Source organism: Saimiri boliviensis, chromosome 18, assembly GCF_048565385.1.
Source record: "Saimiri boliviensis isolate mSaiBol1 chromosome 18, mSaiBol1.pri, whole genome shotgun sequence".
Taxonomy (NCBI): domain Eukaryota; kingdom Metazoa; phylum Chordata; class Mammalia; order Primates; family Cebidae; genus Saimiri; species Saimiri boliviensis.
Window position 1 is genome coordinate 48582923 of NC_133466.1, and position 13615 is coordinate 48596537.

At 38.0% G+C, this 13615-nt stretch overlaps 1 non-coding gene across 1 annotated transcript; it reads right to left on the reverse strand.

Annotated features, from left to right (window-relative positions):
- Positions 1-6756: 6756 nt before the first annotated feature.
- On the reverse strand, positions 6757-6862 carry LOC141582097 (U6 spliceosomal RNA). Its single transcript, XR_012514928.1, has one exon. It is a non-coding gene; the product is annotated as a U6 spliceosomal RNA (small nuclear RNA).
- Between the last annotated feature and the right edge of the window lie 6753 nt (positions 6863-13615).

The following is a 13615-nucleotide window of genomic DNA, read 5'->3' on the forward strand; positions in this document are numbered from 1 at the left end:
CTCAGGGAGAGGAACATCACACACTGGGGGCAGTTGGGAGGGGTAGGGGAGAGACAGTGGAGGGGGGAAGGTGGGAAGGGCTAACATGGGAAGAAATGCCAGATATAATATGCACCTAAAATAAAATAAAGAATAAAAAAAAAAAAATAGAAAAAGTCACGAGGGGCCGGGCACGGTGGCTAGTGGCTGAAATCCCAACACTTTGTGAGACCAAGGCAGGCAGATCACCTGAATTCAGGAGGTTGATACCAGCCTGGCCAACATGGGGAAACCCTGTCCCTACTAAAAATACAAAAATTAGCTTGGCATGCTGGCATGCACCTGTAATCCCAGCTACTCAGAAGGCTGGGGCAGAAGAATCACTTGAACCCAGGAGGCGGAGGTTGTAATGAGCCAAGACTGCACCACTGAACTCCAGCCTAGGTGACAGAGCAAGACTCCATTTCAAAAAAAGAAAAAAAAGTAACGAGAAAAGATTGAGGACTGAGCCCTAGGAAACAACAATGTGCAAAAGGAGAAAGTTGAGAAGCAAGTAAACAGACCATGACAAAAGGACTAGAAAGGCAGGAGGCCTGAGGGAGTGAGGTCCTTCAGCGGGCTAATTGAAGATGCTATTAGGGAGGAGATGCCCTCCATTTGGTTTAATATTGCTGCCAGATTACATAAAATGAGGTGTTAGAAAAAATCCCTAGATTTATTACAGAGAAACGTTAAGTGATAACCTTGAGAACAATAACCTTGAGGAGCGTTGAATTTGAAGACTTACTGGCATGAGATCAAGACTGAATGGAAAGAAAATCTGAGTTCATGAGTGTAGATAGTTCTTTGAAAGAGATCATAATTGGGAGTCAGTCATGGAAATGTGATAGGCAAGAAACAGTAGTTTTCAAATTTTATATAGCAATGATATATTTTAAAGGTTATAAAAATTATACACTTACAGTGTTAAAAAATCCTAGACTGAGGTATTAAATTCTTAAAATTATAGAACTAAAAGACCCCTTGAACATTTCTAAATTACAAAAGCTGGTTATCATATTCATGCTTACACATAAAGACCAAGGAATACTAAAAGTTTCAAAGAGAGTATTTCTTGCTTGATAAAAATCATCCAATTCTAGGATAGTTGATACTCATCAAATATACAAAGTAATAATCACAGAAAAATACTGAATGCTATTAACAGGAATAAAATAGAAGAAAAGCAGAAAAAAATCATATTTTATAAATGAAATGTTAAAAATTATATGAAGTTACTGTTGAAAAATGTGGTGAGGTGACTACTTAAATATATCCTTATTTCAAAGGAAGAAGAATGCCACACATGCAGAGCACTTTTACCAATCAGATTCACTGCATTAGCAGCACCTTCCTTTTAGCACAAGGATCAGCAAATTAGCACTTGTGGGCCAAATCCAGCCCACTGCCTGTTTTTCTAAGTAAAGTATTTTGGAGCACAGCCATGCTTATTCACTTTATTGTCCGTAGAGTCCATTAGCTGGCTGTGATGTTGCACACCTGTGGTCCCAGCTAGCAGAGAGGCTGAGATGGGAGGATCACTAGAGCCCAGAAAGTCAAGACTGCAGTCAGCCATGATCATGCAATTGCACTCCAGCCTGGGAGACAGAGTGAGACCCTGTCTCAAAAAAATAAATGTATATAGCCCACAAAGCCAAAAATATTTACTAACTGAGTCTTTGCAGAAAAAGCTGGCCAGCTCCTGGTTTAGTGGATCAAAGATCCTTTGATGTATTTTCATAAAAGTTTTACCCAATGTACTGAAATGTTTATATTAAATATAGATTTCTAACTAGTTTTCCCATCCCGTCCCTAAATTCTAAGTATAATCCTGGTACTCACTCCCAAGTTTATGTTAAATGCTAGCCTATACAAAAAATACTCTTTCTCTTACTTTCTTCCTTTTGTTATTTACATGTTGCTTTGTTTCAAGAAAGAATACAAAAATGCCCTACTAAAGGGATTCTGTTTGTTCACATGCTGCAAGAGGGGAAAAACACAAAGCACATTTTACAGAAAATAATTTGTTACAAGTCAGAACTAAGACATGAAGCCAAGCAGGGCACTCCAGGACTGAATCTGCTGGCTTCTTTAATAGGCTTCTTGCTCTCTTTCTTTCCTGGCAGCTGTGAGTCCCACAGGTAATAGAGTGTCAGTCCCTAAGAGAAACACAACTCCGACATTCATCTTTATCTATTAAGTTCATCTGTCCCAATTCTGTGGATGCTGACTTTCAGTCATTGATGATGATACACATGGACATTTATCATCAACTTTCAGATTCTTGGATCTTTGACAATTCTTATTATTAAGAGTCAAACTAGTAGGATGCAAGTTATAAATGCTGATTATCCAAATACCTACTCAAAATACCCTGTATGAATATTCCATTAAATATGCATAGAAAAAAATCAGTCATTCCTGCTACTGTTTACTCTTCTGTATTCACCAGAAAATTTCCTATTCCTTCCGCATGTCCAGGTTAAATGCTAGGGTACAATCTGGAAACCAGTGCATCATCTGAGCTTTCTCTCTATCCCCCAAACTTTTCTTATTCGATTATCACTAAATCATATTGACTATACCTCTCTTCTGTCTCTGCTTTATAGTCCCACTGCCATTTGGGACATAAACATTTAGAAAATGGCTTTTATTTAAATAAAAATGGCCAACTATTAATGTTATTTCTTACATAAAAAAAACTTAAGCAAAACAAATGAAAAAGACATAATACCACAAAAAAGGCCAACATTTTTAAATGAGAAACTAAGATTCCTAAGTTTCTTTTTTTTCACCATGCATGGGTGAAAACCTCTCACTACATTGACACTAGTTCAAGGATGTGTGACAAGGAAACTATAGCTGACTACTACTGCAAAAGCTTCCTTTGTCTCCTGGTTTCTTTACATGGTTACCTTCCATCAATCCTTTATGAGGGGTCAGCAAACTACAGGCCACAGGCCAAATCCAGTCTGCCTTATGGCTTTGTAAATAAAGTTTTCTTGGATCTCAGTCATGCCTATTTGCTTACATGTTATCCGTGGTGGTTTTCACACTACAACAGCAGGGTTAACTAGACACAACAGAGACCACATAGTCTAAAATATTTCCCACCTCATCCTTTACAAGAAAAGTTTGCTAACCACTTTTACACCATAACCAGAATGCCTTAATACTCAAATTTAATCTTGTGACTCCCTTACTCAAATTTCTCCAATGAGCCTCTGCAGCAAACACTGCTGGCTCCCTACCAATAGCCTTTCCTTATTCTTTCTTGCCTAAGAAACACAAGTCTATTGGGATGTTTATTATCCCAATTCCCCTCCTCAGCTTCAGAAAGAGAAATGAGTATTCTAAGCTAATCACGTATCTGCTTTCCCAGTGCCTGGTTTTGGGATGTGCATGTGGTTTGACCCATCCAATGAAATGTTACAGGAAGCCCCTTGTATGCTTCTAAGTTTTCTACCCATTTAAAAGACACTGTGAAGAAAAGCAGCCCTTGCGATGTTGTGTTGTGAGAACAAGATGTTTGGAGCTGTTGCAGATTAGCCAACTATGAAAGGAGACATAATAAAACACTGCCAACAACACAGCTGAAAGAGGGACAAGTGGGATCCTGGGATATCACTGAACAACCCAAACAACTCTGATTCCTACTGTTTTAGCCACTGCTCATCTAGTATGTGCAGTCCAAAGCATTCTACTGGTAAAATGCCCATGGCCCACCAGATAAGAGCTATTCATTTCATTCATTCATTCATTCATTCATTCCTTTATTTATGGAGATAAAGTCTTACCCTTTTGCCTAGGCTGGTGTGCAGTGGCACAACAGCTCACTGCAACCTCTAGCTCCCAGGTTCAAGTGATTCTTGTGCCTCAGTCTCCCAATTAGCTGGGATTACACATGCTGGCTACCACACTCGGCTAATTTTTGTATTTTTAGTAGAGATGGGGTTCCACCATGATGACCAAGGCTGAACACCTACTCGTTTCTATAGTATTAAAAAGTCTATTATAAACTTGCCTTAGCTGAGTATTCACCTCACTCCCAACCTCTCATATCTCACACTTTTGGTACTAGCAAAAGTGAACTGCTCACAAACCCTGCAAAGCTCACTCAAGCATCTTGTCTTCTGCACTTGCTGCTCTTCCTCCCAGAGGGAATCGTGTTAGAAGTTCCTTCCGGCAGACACACAATCTTGTTACATCTTCCTTCTGTCAATCATCATTCTTCTGCTTCTTTACCTTGAAACATTCTACTCAGTCTGCATGCTTACCTTCAATCCTACCTACCTTTATTCAAAAAGCTTTCATTCCTCATCAGTTATGTCTGGCACATAATCAATATAATAAATAATCATAATTATAAGTTTCCAGTGGGCATCCAGCACACAGCAAGCCCTGATTAAAGTAGCAAAATAATAAAAAATGATAATCATAATAATGAGCTCCTCTCTGTTTGTATTTTTATTTGTGTTCTGTAGCATTAGAAAAAAATGTATCTAAAAAACATTTCATAGTTATTTGTTAAGCGGACAAGTTAAAACATAAATAAAAATGTTTTTTTTTGTCAATTCTGTTGAAAAAGCACAGAAATGAAATAGAGACAATTGTGTTATGAGCACCTTAAAGATCAAAATTACATCAATTTCATCTTTGTCTCCTTGTTATCAAAAGCTCTCTGATAAATAGATGGCGAAATTAAAGGTGTCCTTATACAATCTGGATTGTACAATGTATTAGGTGTCCACATCCAGGTAGCATACTAGCATTTTTGTTATTGTGAAACATTTTCTACTTTTATTATCATCTGCTGAGCCTAGAGTTGGGCAATTTGTATATTTATTATGACAATCTTTTGATGAATGGTAGCCGAGCATCTTGTTCTAACAAAATTACTGTTATCATGACAATTAACCCACAGATAGAAGAACACATCTTGTTCCAACAAAGTAAATATATCTCTTTTCATTTCAAATTAGGAGGAGTGAAGTCAGCAATAGTGAGACCTTGCTGGTACAAGCATAGGTTTCCTGACCAGTGCCTCACAGATTGGTACCAGTCCATGGCCTATTAAGAACCTCACTACACAGGAGGAAGTGAGCAGGAGGCAAACCAAGGAAGTGTCATTTGTATTTACAGCCACACCCCTGGCTCATCTTACTGCCTGAGCTCTGCCTCCTGTTAGATCAGGGACAGCATTAGATCCTCACTGAAGCATGAACCTTGTTGTGAACTGCCCACATGAGGAATCTAGATCATGTGCTGCTTACGAGAATCTAATGTCATATGATCTGTCACTGTCGCCCTTTGTCCCAAGATCAGACCATCTATTTGTAGGAAAAGAAGCTCAGAGCTCCCACTGATTCTACATTATGGTAAGTTGCTAATTATTTCATTATATATTACAATGTATTTATAGTATAAAGTAGCAAAATAAATGTAATGTGATTGAATAATCCTGAAACCACCTCAACCTTTCCCTAGTCCATGGAATAACTGTCTTCCACAAAACCGGTCCCTGGTGCCAAAAAGCCTGGTGACAACTGGCCTAAAGTAACTCACTATCAGAAGTCTTACCTGGATTGCTGTTTTCAGAAAACTTTTTTGATTTCTGTTTTTCTTTGTAGTCCGAAAGTAATTGGCAAATTCTGTGTATAAAAATGTAATAAATAAAAAGACTTTTAATACTGAGATAAAAAAATACTTACCAAATGTGAAATGCTTAGAGTAATTCAAACAATATCAGAATATCAGAACTTAACAATATTATTCCATCCACCTATGTGTACATTCTACAAACTTATCATAAACAAGAAAAAGAGTAAAGTGAAATAATCAGAAATCAAGGGCACTATGACCCAGTAAGTTAACTCGCATTAGTCTGACATAATGTGTACCAACTCTGCATAAGTCCTAGCTGCATAATGAACAGCTATTTGTTCTTGGACAAGTTGCTCCTCTTGGGCTCAATGTCATCTTCTACAAAATAAGAACTTTGCTGTCTTATTTCACTACATTGTTATAAAGATTTAACAAGATAACATTTTTTAAAAGCTCACAGAAATATTAAAGCAATGGAATAATCTGTTCCTAAATTTTATGACTGAAATCATGTTGGAATTTCAAATAAAACCCAATCTGTATTTTGTGCATACGTTCCAATATGAAAAGGTTGCTGTTTTCAGGAAATGTTATTAAGTCCTAATTTTGCTTATTAGTTGTCCTACTCTTTGTGGCTCATAGTTCAGGGCATCTCAACTATTTCACAGTTTGTAACTAAATTTATTGATAAATAACTCCTTAAAGTAGATGACATGATTGTCCACTATTATGGAGTCTATCAATCACACTAAGGACAGAAAAACCAATGGATGTTAAGACCTGGCTGGGACCAATGATCCTTCCCTATAGACTCAAACTCTCAAACAGCAGATGTTTGTCAGGATGATGCTTTATATCCATGTTCATCTCCAGCTGACATGAGAGACCAAAACCCTACTTTCATTTATTTTTAGGTTCCATGAAGAAGTTGCAAGATACATACTAACAACATATTTTGCACACAACACCACACACATTATTCAGTTCCAGTGTTATCTCATAGACCACCTTACATGACTATTTTTGCAGTACAAATAACAACTTCAATATTTTGGTGACACCCATTTTGCTTTGAATCACTCTGTTGCATTATAGCTAGTCAGCAAACAGTCAAATGACCTTCCACTGACTGTGCAAAATATGGAATGCTTCAAAAATCTGTGTGGCCTCCTTATGCAGGAAGCCATGCTATTTTTCTCTTTATTGTTTCAATTTGAGAATGGGTACTGCTGAAGCAAACAGAAAGTTCTACTTTTACACGTGATTAGAAAGAACTTACAGAGTACCTACATAAATTGGTTATGAGTAACATATAAGCAGGGAATAATACACTGCAGAAGGCCGCAGGAGGCCTCTGAGGAGGAAGGCCTCTTCATGCCTCATGCTCCAGTGCAGGGTGACCTTGGCTCTGTTACCATAAACATTGTGCTCAAGGCTATAAAAACCCTTCGTAGAACTATGATGTAGCCAGACTTGTGGGCTCCTTGTAAGGTCTGTGTTCCATCAGCCGTACTTAGATAACAAGCTAAAGATAACCACATGTTCTTCTTTTGTGAAACCCCCAAACTGCCACTGTTATCAATCCTTAGAATGACACACCACTTCCCGTTCACTGATTCAGTTCTGGCTCACTGGTTCACTCCACCATCATCCTCTCCCCACCATTACTCCACCCCTACCCTGTAGATCAAAGTGATTGTAACCAATAAATAGAGTGGATGGTCAGAGCTCAGGGCCTTCACTGTCACCTCCAAAGTAATAAGTGATGGCCCTCTGGTCCCATCATCTCACTTCATCTTTCTTTTTCTCATTCCTTTGTTGCCACCAAACTCAGGGTACCCACAGGTGATGTAGGGGTGGCTCCCTACATTCTGGTGCCCAATGTGGGGCTCATGGAGCTCTACATTCTGGCACCCAACGTGTGGGGCTTATGGATCCCTATGTTCTGGCACCCAGTGTGCAGGGCTCATGGATTCCCTACATTCAGTGATGAGACATGGACAAGGTATGGCTCTGTTAAGTCCAACTAACCTACTTGAGATTCTGAGAATTCTCTTCAATGGCTTCCTGTGAGGTAGAATTTGAAAATATTTTTAAATATTGAGGTAGAGTTGCAAGTAGCTTGGGCAATTTTCATTATTATTTAAAACAGATCAGTCAAGGGGCCAATCACAACTGGGAGTCCGCTGCTTCTGGGAAGGTAAATATGGGATTTTCTACTGCCTCAGGTATTATACAGGATATAAAGGTGCATGAGGGTACAGAACTGGTAGCAAAGAAGAAAGAAACACTCATCTCTTCCTGCCACATTATTTCAACCTCTCTGACCATTTAGAACAAGCCCAATGAATATCTGCTACAGAAAAGACCAACAAAGGCCTGAAAGGATCTCTTACCATGAAGATCTCAGCTAAGCCTAGGCTGAATATGGGGGAGATGGTCAATTAGCTCATTTTGTGTGTGGATAAAGTCACATTGCCAGAAAATGGTGCTGGTGCTTTGGGAATAATGGCTGAGCATATAAGCATAGGTATGTGAATTTAAAAAACGCTGTAACTTCAACATCTTTGTATGAATCACCATGAAGACCTGAGGGCTCTGAATCAGTAAGGGCATCTTGGTGTCAAAGATCAACCATTACCAGGCAGCAGGACCAGTTTCAGGGGCAAAAATGCAACAGAATCAACAGAAACAACAGAATGATTGGAGTGCCCTTTGTTTCTAGTCCTTCTGATTTGATAAAAGGGATTGTCTTCCTTGGATTTAGTAAATCCCTTTGGTTCTTGAAAAATTCAAAGAGTATGGAAGAGATAGTCTTCAGAAGACAGTAAATGACTTTCTGATAAACTGGACATTTCAAGACCCAAATAACTCATCAAAAAAAAAAAAAAAGAAAAAAGAAAGATGTGACACTATTTTTTATCTCATTCATAGGTGTTATATTTGGATGAAATGAACAATGTTGGAATCTGTAAACATAAAGGTCTTACAAGTCCTGAGATAAAGAATCCTGCACACACTGGTACTTCTAACCAGTCTACCTTTTGCTTGATTTCTAGCTGATGCAGGGGACTAACTCATTGCCACTTTAAAACTACCCAAACCAAACTACTACATCTCACTTGATATATAAGATACAGTTGTTGTAATTATTTTAAGCCTTAATTTAGTGTTAACTAGACTTTTCATGTAAACACTTACATATTATGTTGACTAGACACAGCATAATCCCTGGCAGTTTTTCCAGATTTATCTTGACAAAATGCATCAATATCTTGATCAAGTAGAAGGCCAACCATACTTGCTGATCCACAACATACGGCAAGTATAAGCACAGTCCTAAAATGACAGAGAGGTAATTTTTCCCTAACTGTAATAAAGTTGTAAGCTAATCTGGCATACTTTACCCATTTAGTATCTTGCCTGTCAATGCAGAATTAAACATTTGCATGCACTAAAAGACATAAGCATCTTGGGTGCTCAAGTGTTAATCTCTGTAAAATACCACCAAAGTTAAAAGGAAGGGACAAAAAGAAAACCTCTTATCTCAGTGGGTGTTAAATAGTAGAAGCTGCTAATTTAAAGGCCTTTGATGGGCAAGAAACTATGCTAGGGCCACTTATCTGAAGTGAACAAAGATTTAAGTAAAGATTTCCTTCCCGCTTCCCGAGACTGATATACAGTAACAGAAAATCAGCTGTGGGGTCACATAAGAGCTATCTGCATGCTGAAAGCAGTAATATTAATAAGAATGGTGAAAACAGTAGTCATAATAGTTTCAGTTAATGATGCCAATAAGCATGTGCTGGGCACTGAATTAAATGCCGCACACACACATCTTTCTTACTTATGCACAGGCAATTTTGAAGGAGATATTCTCCTCCTTTTCATATATGACAACACATTTGGTGGTAAATAACATTGCCAAGGTCACACACCTATCAAGTAAGAAAGCTAGGAATTAAACCCAGTCTTGTGTGAATCCGAAGCCTAGCTCTTTTCTCTTATCACCCACCTACACCTTGCCTTCATTAAAGGAACAGTGTACCCACTTAAAACTATCTCTACTTCCTCTCTCCATACCAATTAAAAATAAGGCCAGACACAGTGGCTCACACCTGTAATCCCAGCACTCTGGGAGGCCGAGGCAGGCGGATCACAAGGTAAAGAAATTGAGACCATCCTGACCAACACGGTGAAACCCAGGCTCTACTAAGAAATACAACAATTAGCTGGGCATGGTGAAGCGTGCTTATAATCTCAGCTACTCAGGAGGCCGATTCAGGAAAATTGCTTGAACCTGGGAGGTGGAGTTTGCAGTGAGCAGAGATGGTACCACTGCACTCCAGCCTGGTGCCTGGTGACAGAGCGAGACTCTGTCTCAAAAATAAACAAACAAACAAATAAATAAATAAATAAATAAATAAATAATCAAAACATCAAAATACACTGGAATTAAAACAAAAGCTGATGAACTTACAGTATGTGGGAATAGCAATTAATTGTCTTGGAGGCATAAGCTAACATTAATATTCTTCAAAGAAAGCAACTTATCACAGAGTTATTCAAAAGACAAAATGATTATCAACTCCTATTTATGTTTAATAAAGTGTATTAGTGGAAAACATATAAGACATAGAGATTAAAAACTACTAGAAAGAGTTAAGTTCAATACTAAGTCATAACTAAACTAAAAGTTAAAGTTCACACTTCATGAGACAAATATGAAATCCATTTAGCTAACATAAATCATATAACCAAAAATGTCACATAATAACATCAGTCAGTGTAGTAAGAGGAATCCCACTAAAACTGTTCTTTATGTTGCCCAGTCTAATTGTTTTTCTACTTAACTGATTTGTTGATCCTGATCACTATGTTGCAATAAGTTAATCTTATAAATGTTTATGACTTGAGTGACTGCTATCATTCTACAACACAGAGATTAAAAAAAATAACTATACCTTCCAAATTTATCAATTGCATTTACATTAGCTTTTTTCTTGATTAAAAATTTCATCATTTTCTCTTTTTGTCCATATACAGCAAGTGAAAGTGGCGTGAGGCCACACTGTAAAACAATAAAAGCAAAAATGATATTTGATTCAAAAAATTATGTACTTCTCAACTGAACTGGAAACTATATAAGATCCTATAAACTTACACTCATAGAAAGTAAACAAATTATAGTCACTTCCTTCTTACTCTTCGGTGCTTTCTCACACACTGCTCTTTCCCTTGGAGACACCTCTCTTCTGCCTCAACACATTAACTCTGATCATCTCAAAAACTCACTTTAAACACTTACTGGTTCCAGGAATCTTTGCTTCTATGCCAGCGTTTGGCATGGTATTATTGGATGATAATATTTTTTCCATCTAAACAAAGAGCTGTATCTTTCAGCTCTATGTTCTCAAACTCGAAGACAAATTGTTGGGTATAAAGCAAGAATTTGTAAAATATTTCTTTAGTTTCATGTTTTACCAAAAGATCAAGCTCCAATGTGCAATAAATATTGCTACTAAGTCTCATACTGCCCATTTCAACAATTTTTCCAACATGTATTCATTTAAAATCAATTTGTATTTAAGTTTTCCAGATGGGTAACTAAATAAATAATCAGTTCACAGAACTAGTGAAACCAAATTTACAGAATCCCTATATGTAGTCTCAATAACTCCATGGTTTTCAGTGTTTAAAACTGCCATCCTGATTAAGCAAATGCTCTACAAACGTTTTATTTTTTATTATTTATTGTACTTTAGGTTCTGGGGTGCATGTGCAAATCATGCAGGATTGTCGCATAGCTACAAACATGGCAAGGTGGTTTGCTGCCTTCATCCCCCTATCTCCTCTATCTTGTATTTCTCCCCTCATTATCCCTTCCTACCCTCCCCATGCCCCTGCTGTCCCTCTCCTAGACCCCCTCAACCGACCACAGTCTCTGATGCTCCCCTCCCTGTGTCCATGTGTTCTCATTGTTCAACACCCACCTTTGAGTGATAATATGTGGTGTTTGGTTTCCTGTTCTTGTGTCTGTTTGCTAAAATGATGGTTTCCAGAGTCATCCATGTCCCTACGAAGGACATGAACTCATCATTTTTTATGGCTGCATAGTATTCCACGGTGTATATGTGCCACATTTTGTTTATCCAGTCTATAATTGATGGACATTTGGGTTGGTTCCAGGTCTTTGCTATTGTAAACAGTGCCACAATGATCATATGTGTGCATTTGTCTTTATAATAGAGCAATTTATAATTCTTTGGGTATATACCCAGTAATGAGATTGCTGGGTCAAATGGAATTTCTATTTCTAGGTCCTTGAGAAATTGCCACACTGTTTTCCACAATGGTTGAACTAATTTGCAATCCCACCAACAGTGCAAAAATGTTCCTATTTCTCTACATCCTATCCAGCATCTGTTGTCTCCAGGTTTTTTAAAGATCACCATTCTAACTGGTGTGAGATGGTATCTCAATGTGGTTTTGATTTGCATTTCTCTAACGACCAGTGCTGATGAGCATTTTTTAATACGTTTGGTGGGCTCATATATGTCTTCTTTTGTAAAGTGTCTGTTCATATCCTTTGACCACTTTTGATTGGGTTTGTTTGTTTTCTTATAAATCTGTTTTATTTCTTCGCACATTCTGGATATTAGTCTTTTGTCAGATGGGCAGATTGCCAAATGTTTTTCCCATTCTGTTGGTTGCCAGTTCACTCTAATGATTGTTTCCTTTGCTGTACAGAAGCTCTGGAGTTTAATTAGATTCCATTTGTCTATTTTGGCTTTTGTTGCCATTGCTTTTGGTGTTTCAGCCATGAAGTCCTTGCCTACGCCTATGTCCTGAATGGTTTTGCCTAGGTTTTCTTCTAGGGTGTTTATGGTGTTAAGACTTATGTTTAGATTGTTAATCCATCTGGAATTAATTTTAGTGTAAGGTGTCAGGAAGGGGTCCAGTTTCTGCTTTCTGCACACTGCTAGCCAGTTTTCCCAATACCATTTAGAGAGATACTGGATAGTCTATAATAAAGCTTCAATTGATCAAAGAAGTTTAGAACTTGCTACAATTCTAACTGAGAAAACTCTGATCTTACTAACAACTTACTGAGCTAAGCACTTGAATGGTAACAAAGAGACACAAAATCCTGAGAGGACCATCCTCTACTTATTGAAGACTACTCACTGCAAATTTCTAAAGACCTTCTGAATGGCAGTGAATAACTGATGTTAGGAGAAGGTATTATTCCGTAAGCTGATTGATACTGCCAATAATATTCATTTTAACATCCCAACCACAGAGATAAAAGTCAGATTAGGCCAGCAATGGTGGCACACACCTGTAATCCTAGCATTTTGAAAGCCTGAAGCAGGTGAATCACTTGAGCCCAGGAGTTCAAGACTGGCCTGGGCAACATGGCAAAAAACTCATCTCTACTTCAGAAAAAAAAAAAATACTAAAACTGAGGTTGAAGGACCACCTGAGCTTGGGGAGGTCAAGGCTGCAGGGAGCTGTGATCACACTACTGCACTCCAGCCTGGCAGAGACCTTGTCTCCCACCCCCCAAAAAAGTCAAACTAGTATTATGGGAAATGAAAGATATAAAGGAATTAGCACATATCCAACTCCAACTGCAACTATTCTAGAGATCTTAAGTTTCTGAGATGTAAGAATTTATATATTACACTTATTTATTCAGTGATTCCTCAGCAGGAGTGTATCCAGATTTTGAGGAATTTGTCATCATTGTTTAGAGAAAGGTCTCATTATGTTGCCCAGGCTAGACTCAAACTCCTGAGCTCAAGCAATTTCCCCCCTCAGCCTCCCCAGCAGCTGAGACTACAGCCATTCACCACCATGCCTGGCTTCAAGGAAACCTTTTGAAACATACATGTCCAGGATTTATTAGACTTACTTTATGAAAATCTTCAGGGGAGAGCCTAGACTTGTAGATTATTTAAAATTTTTCCTCAGGTTACTGAGATGCACA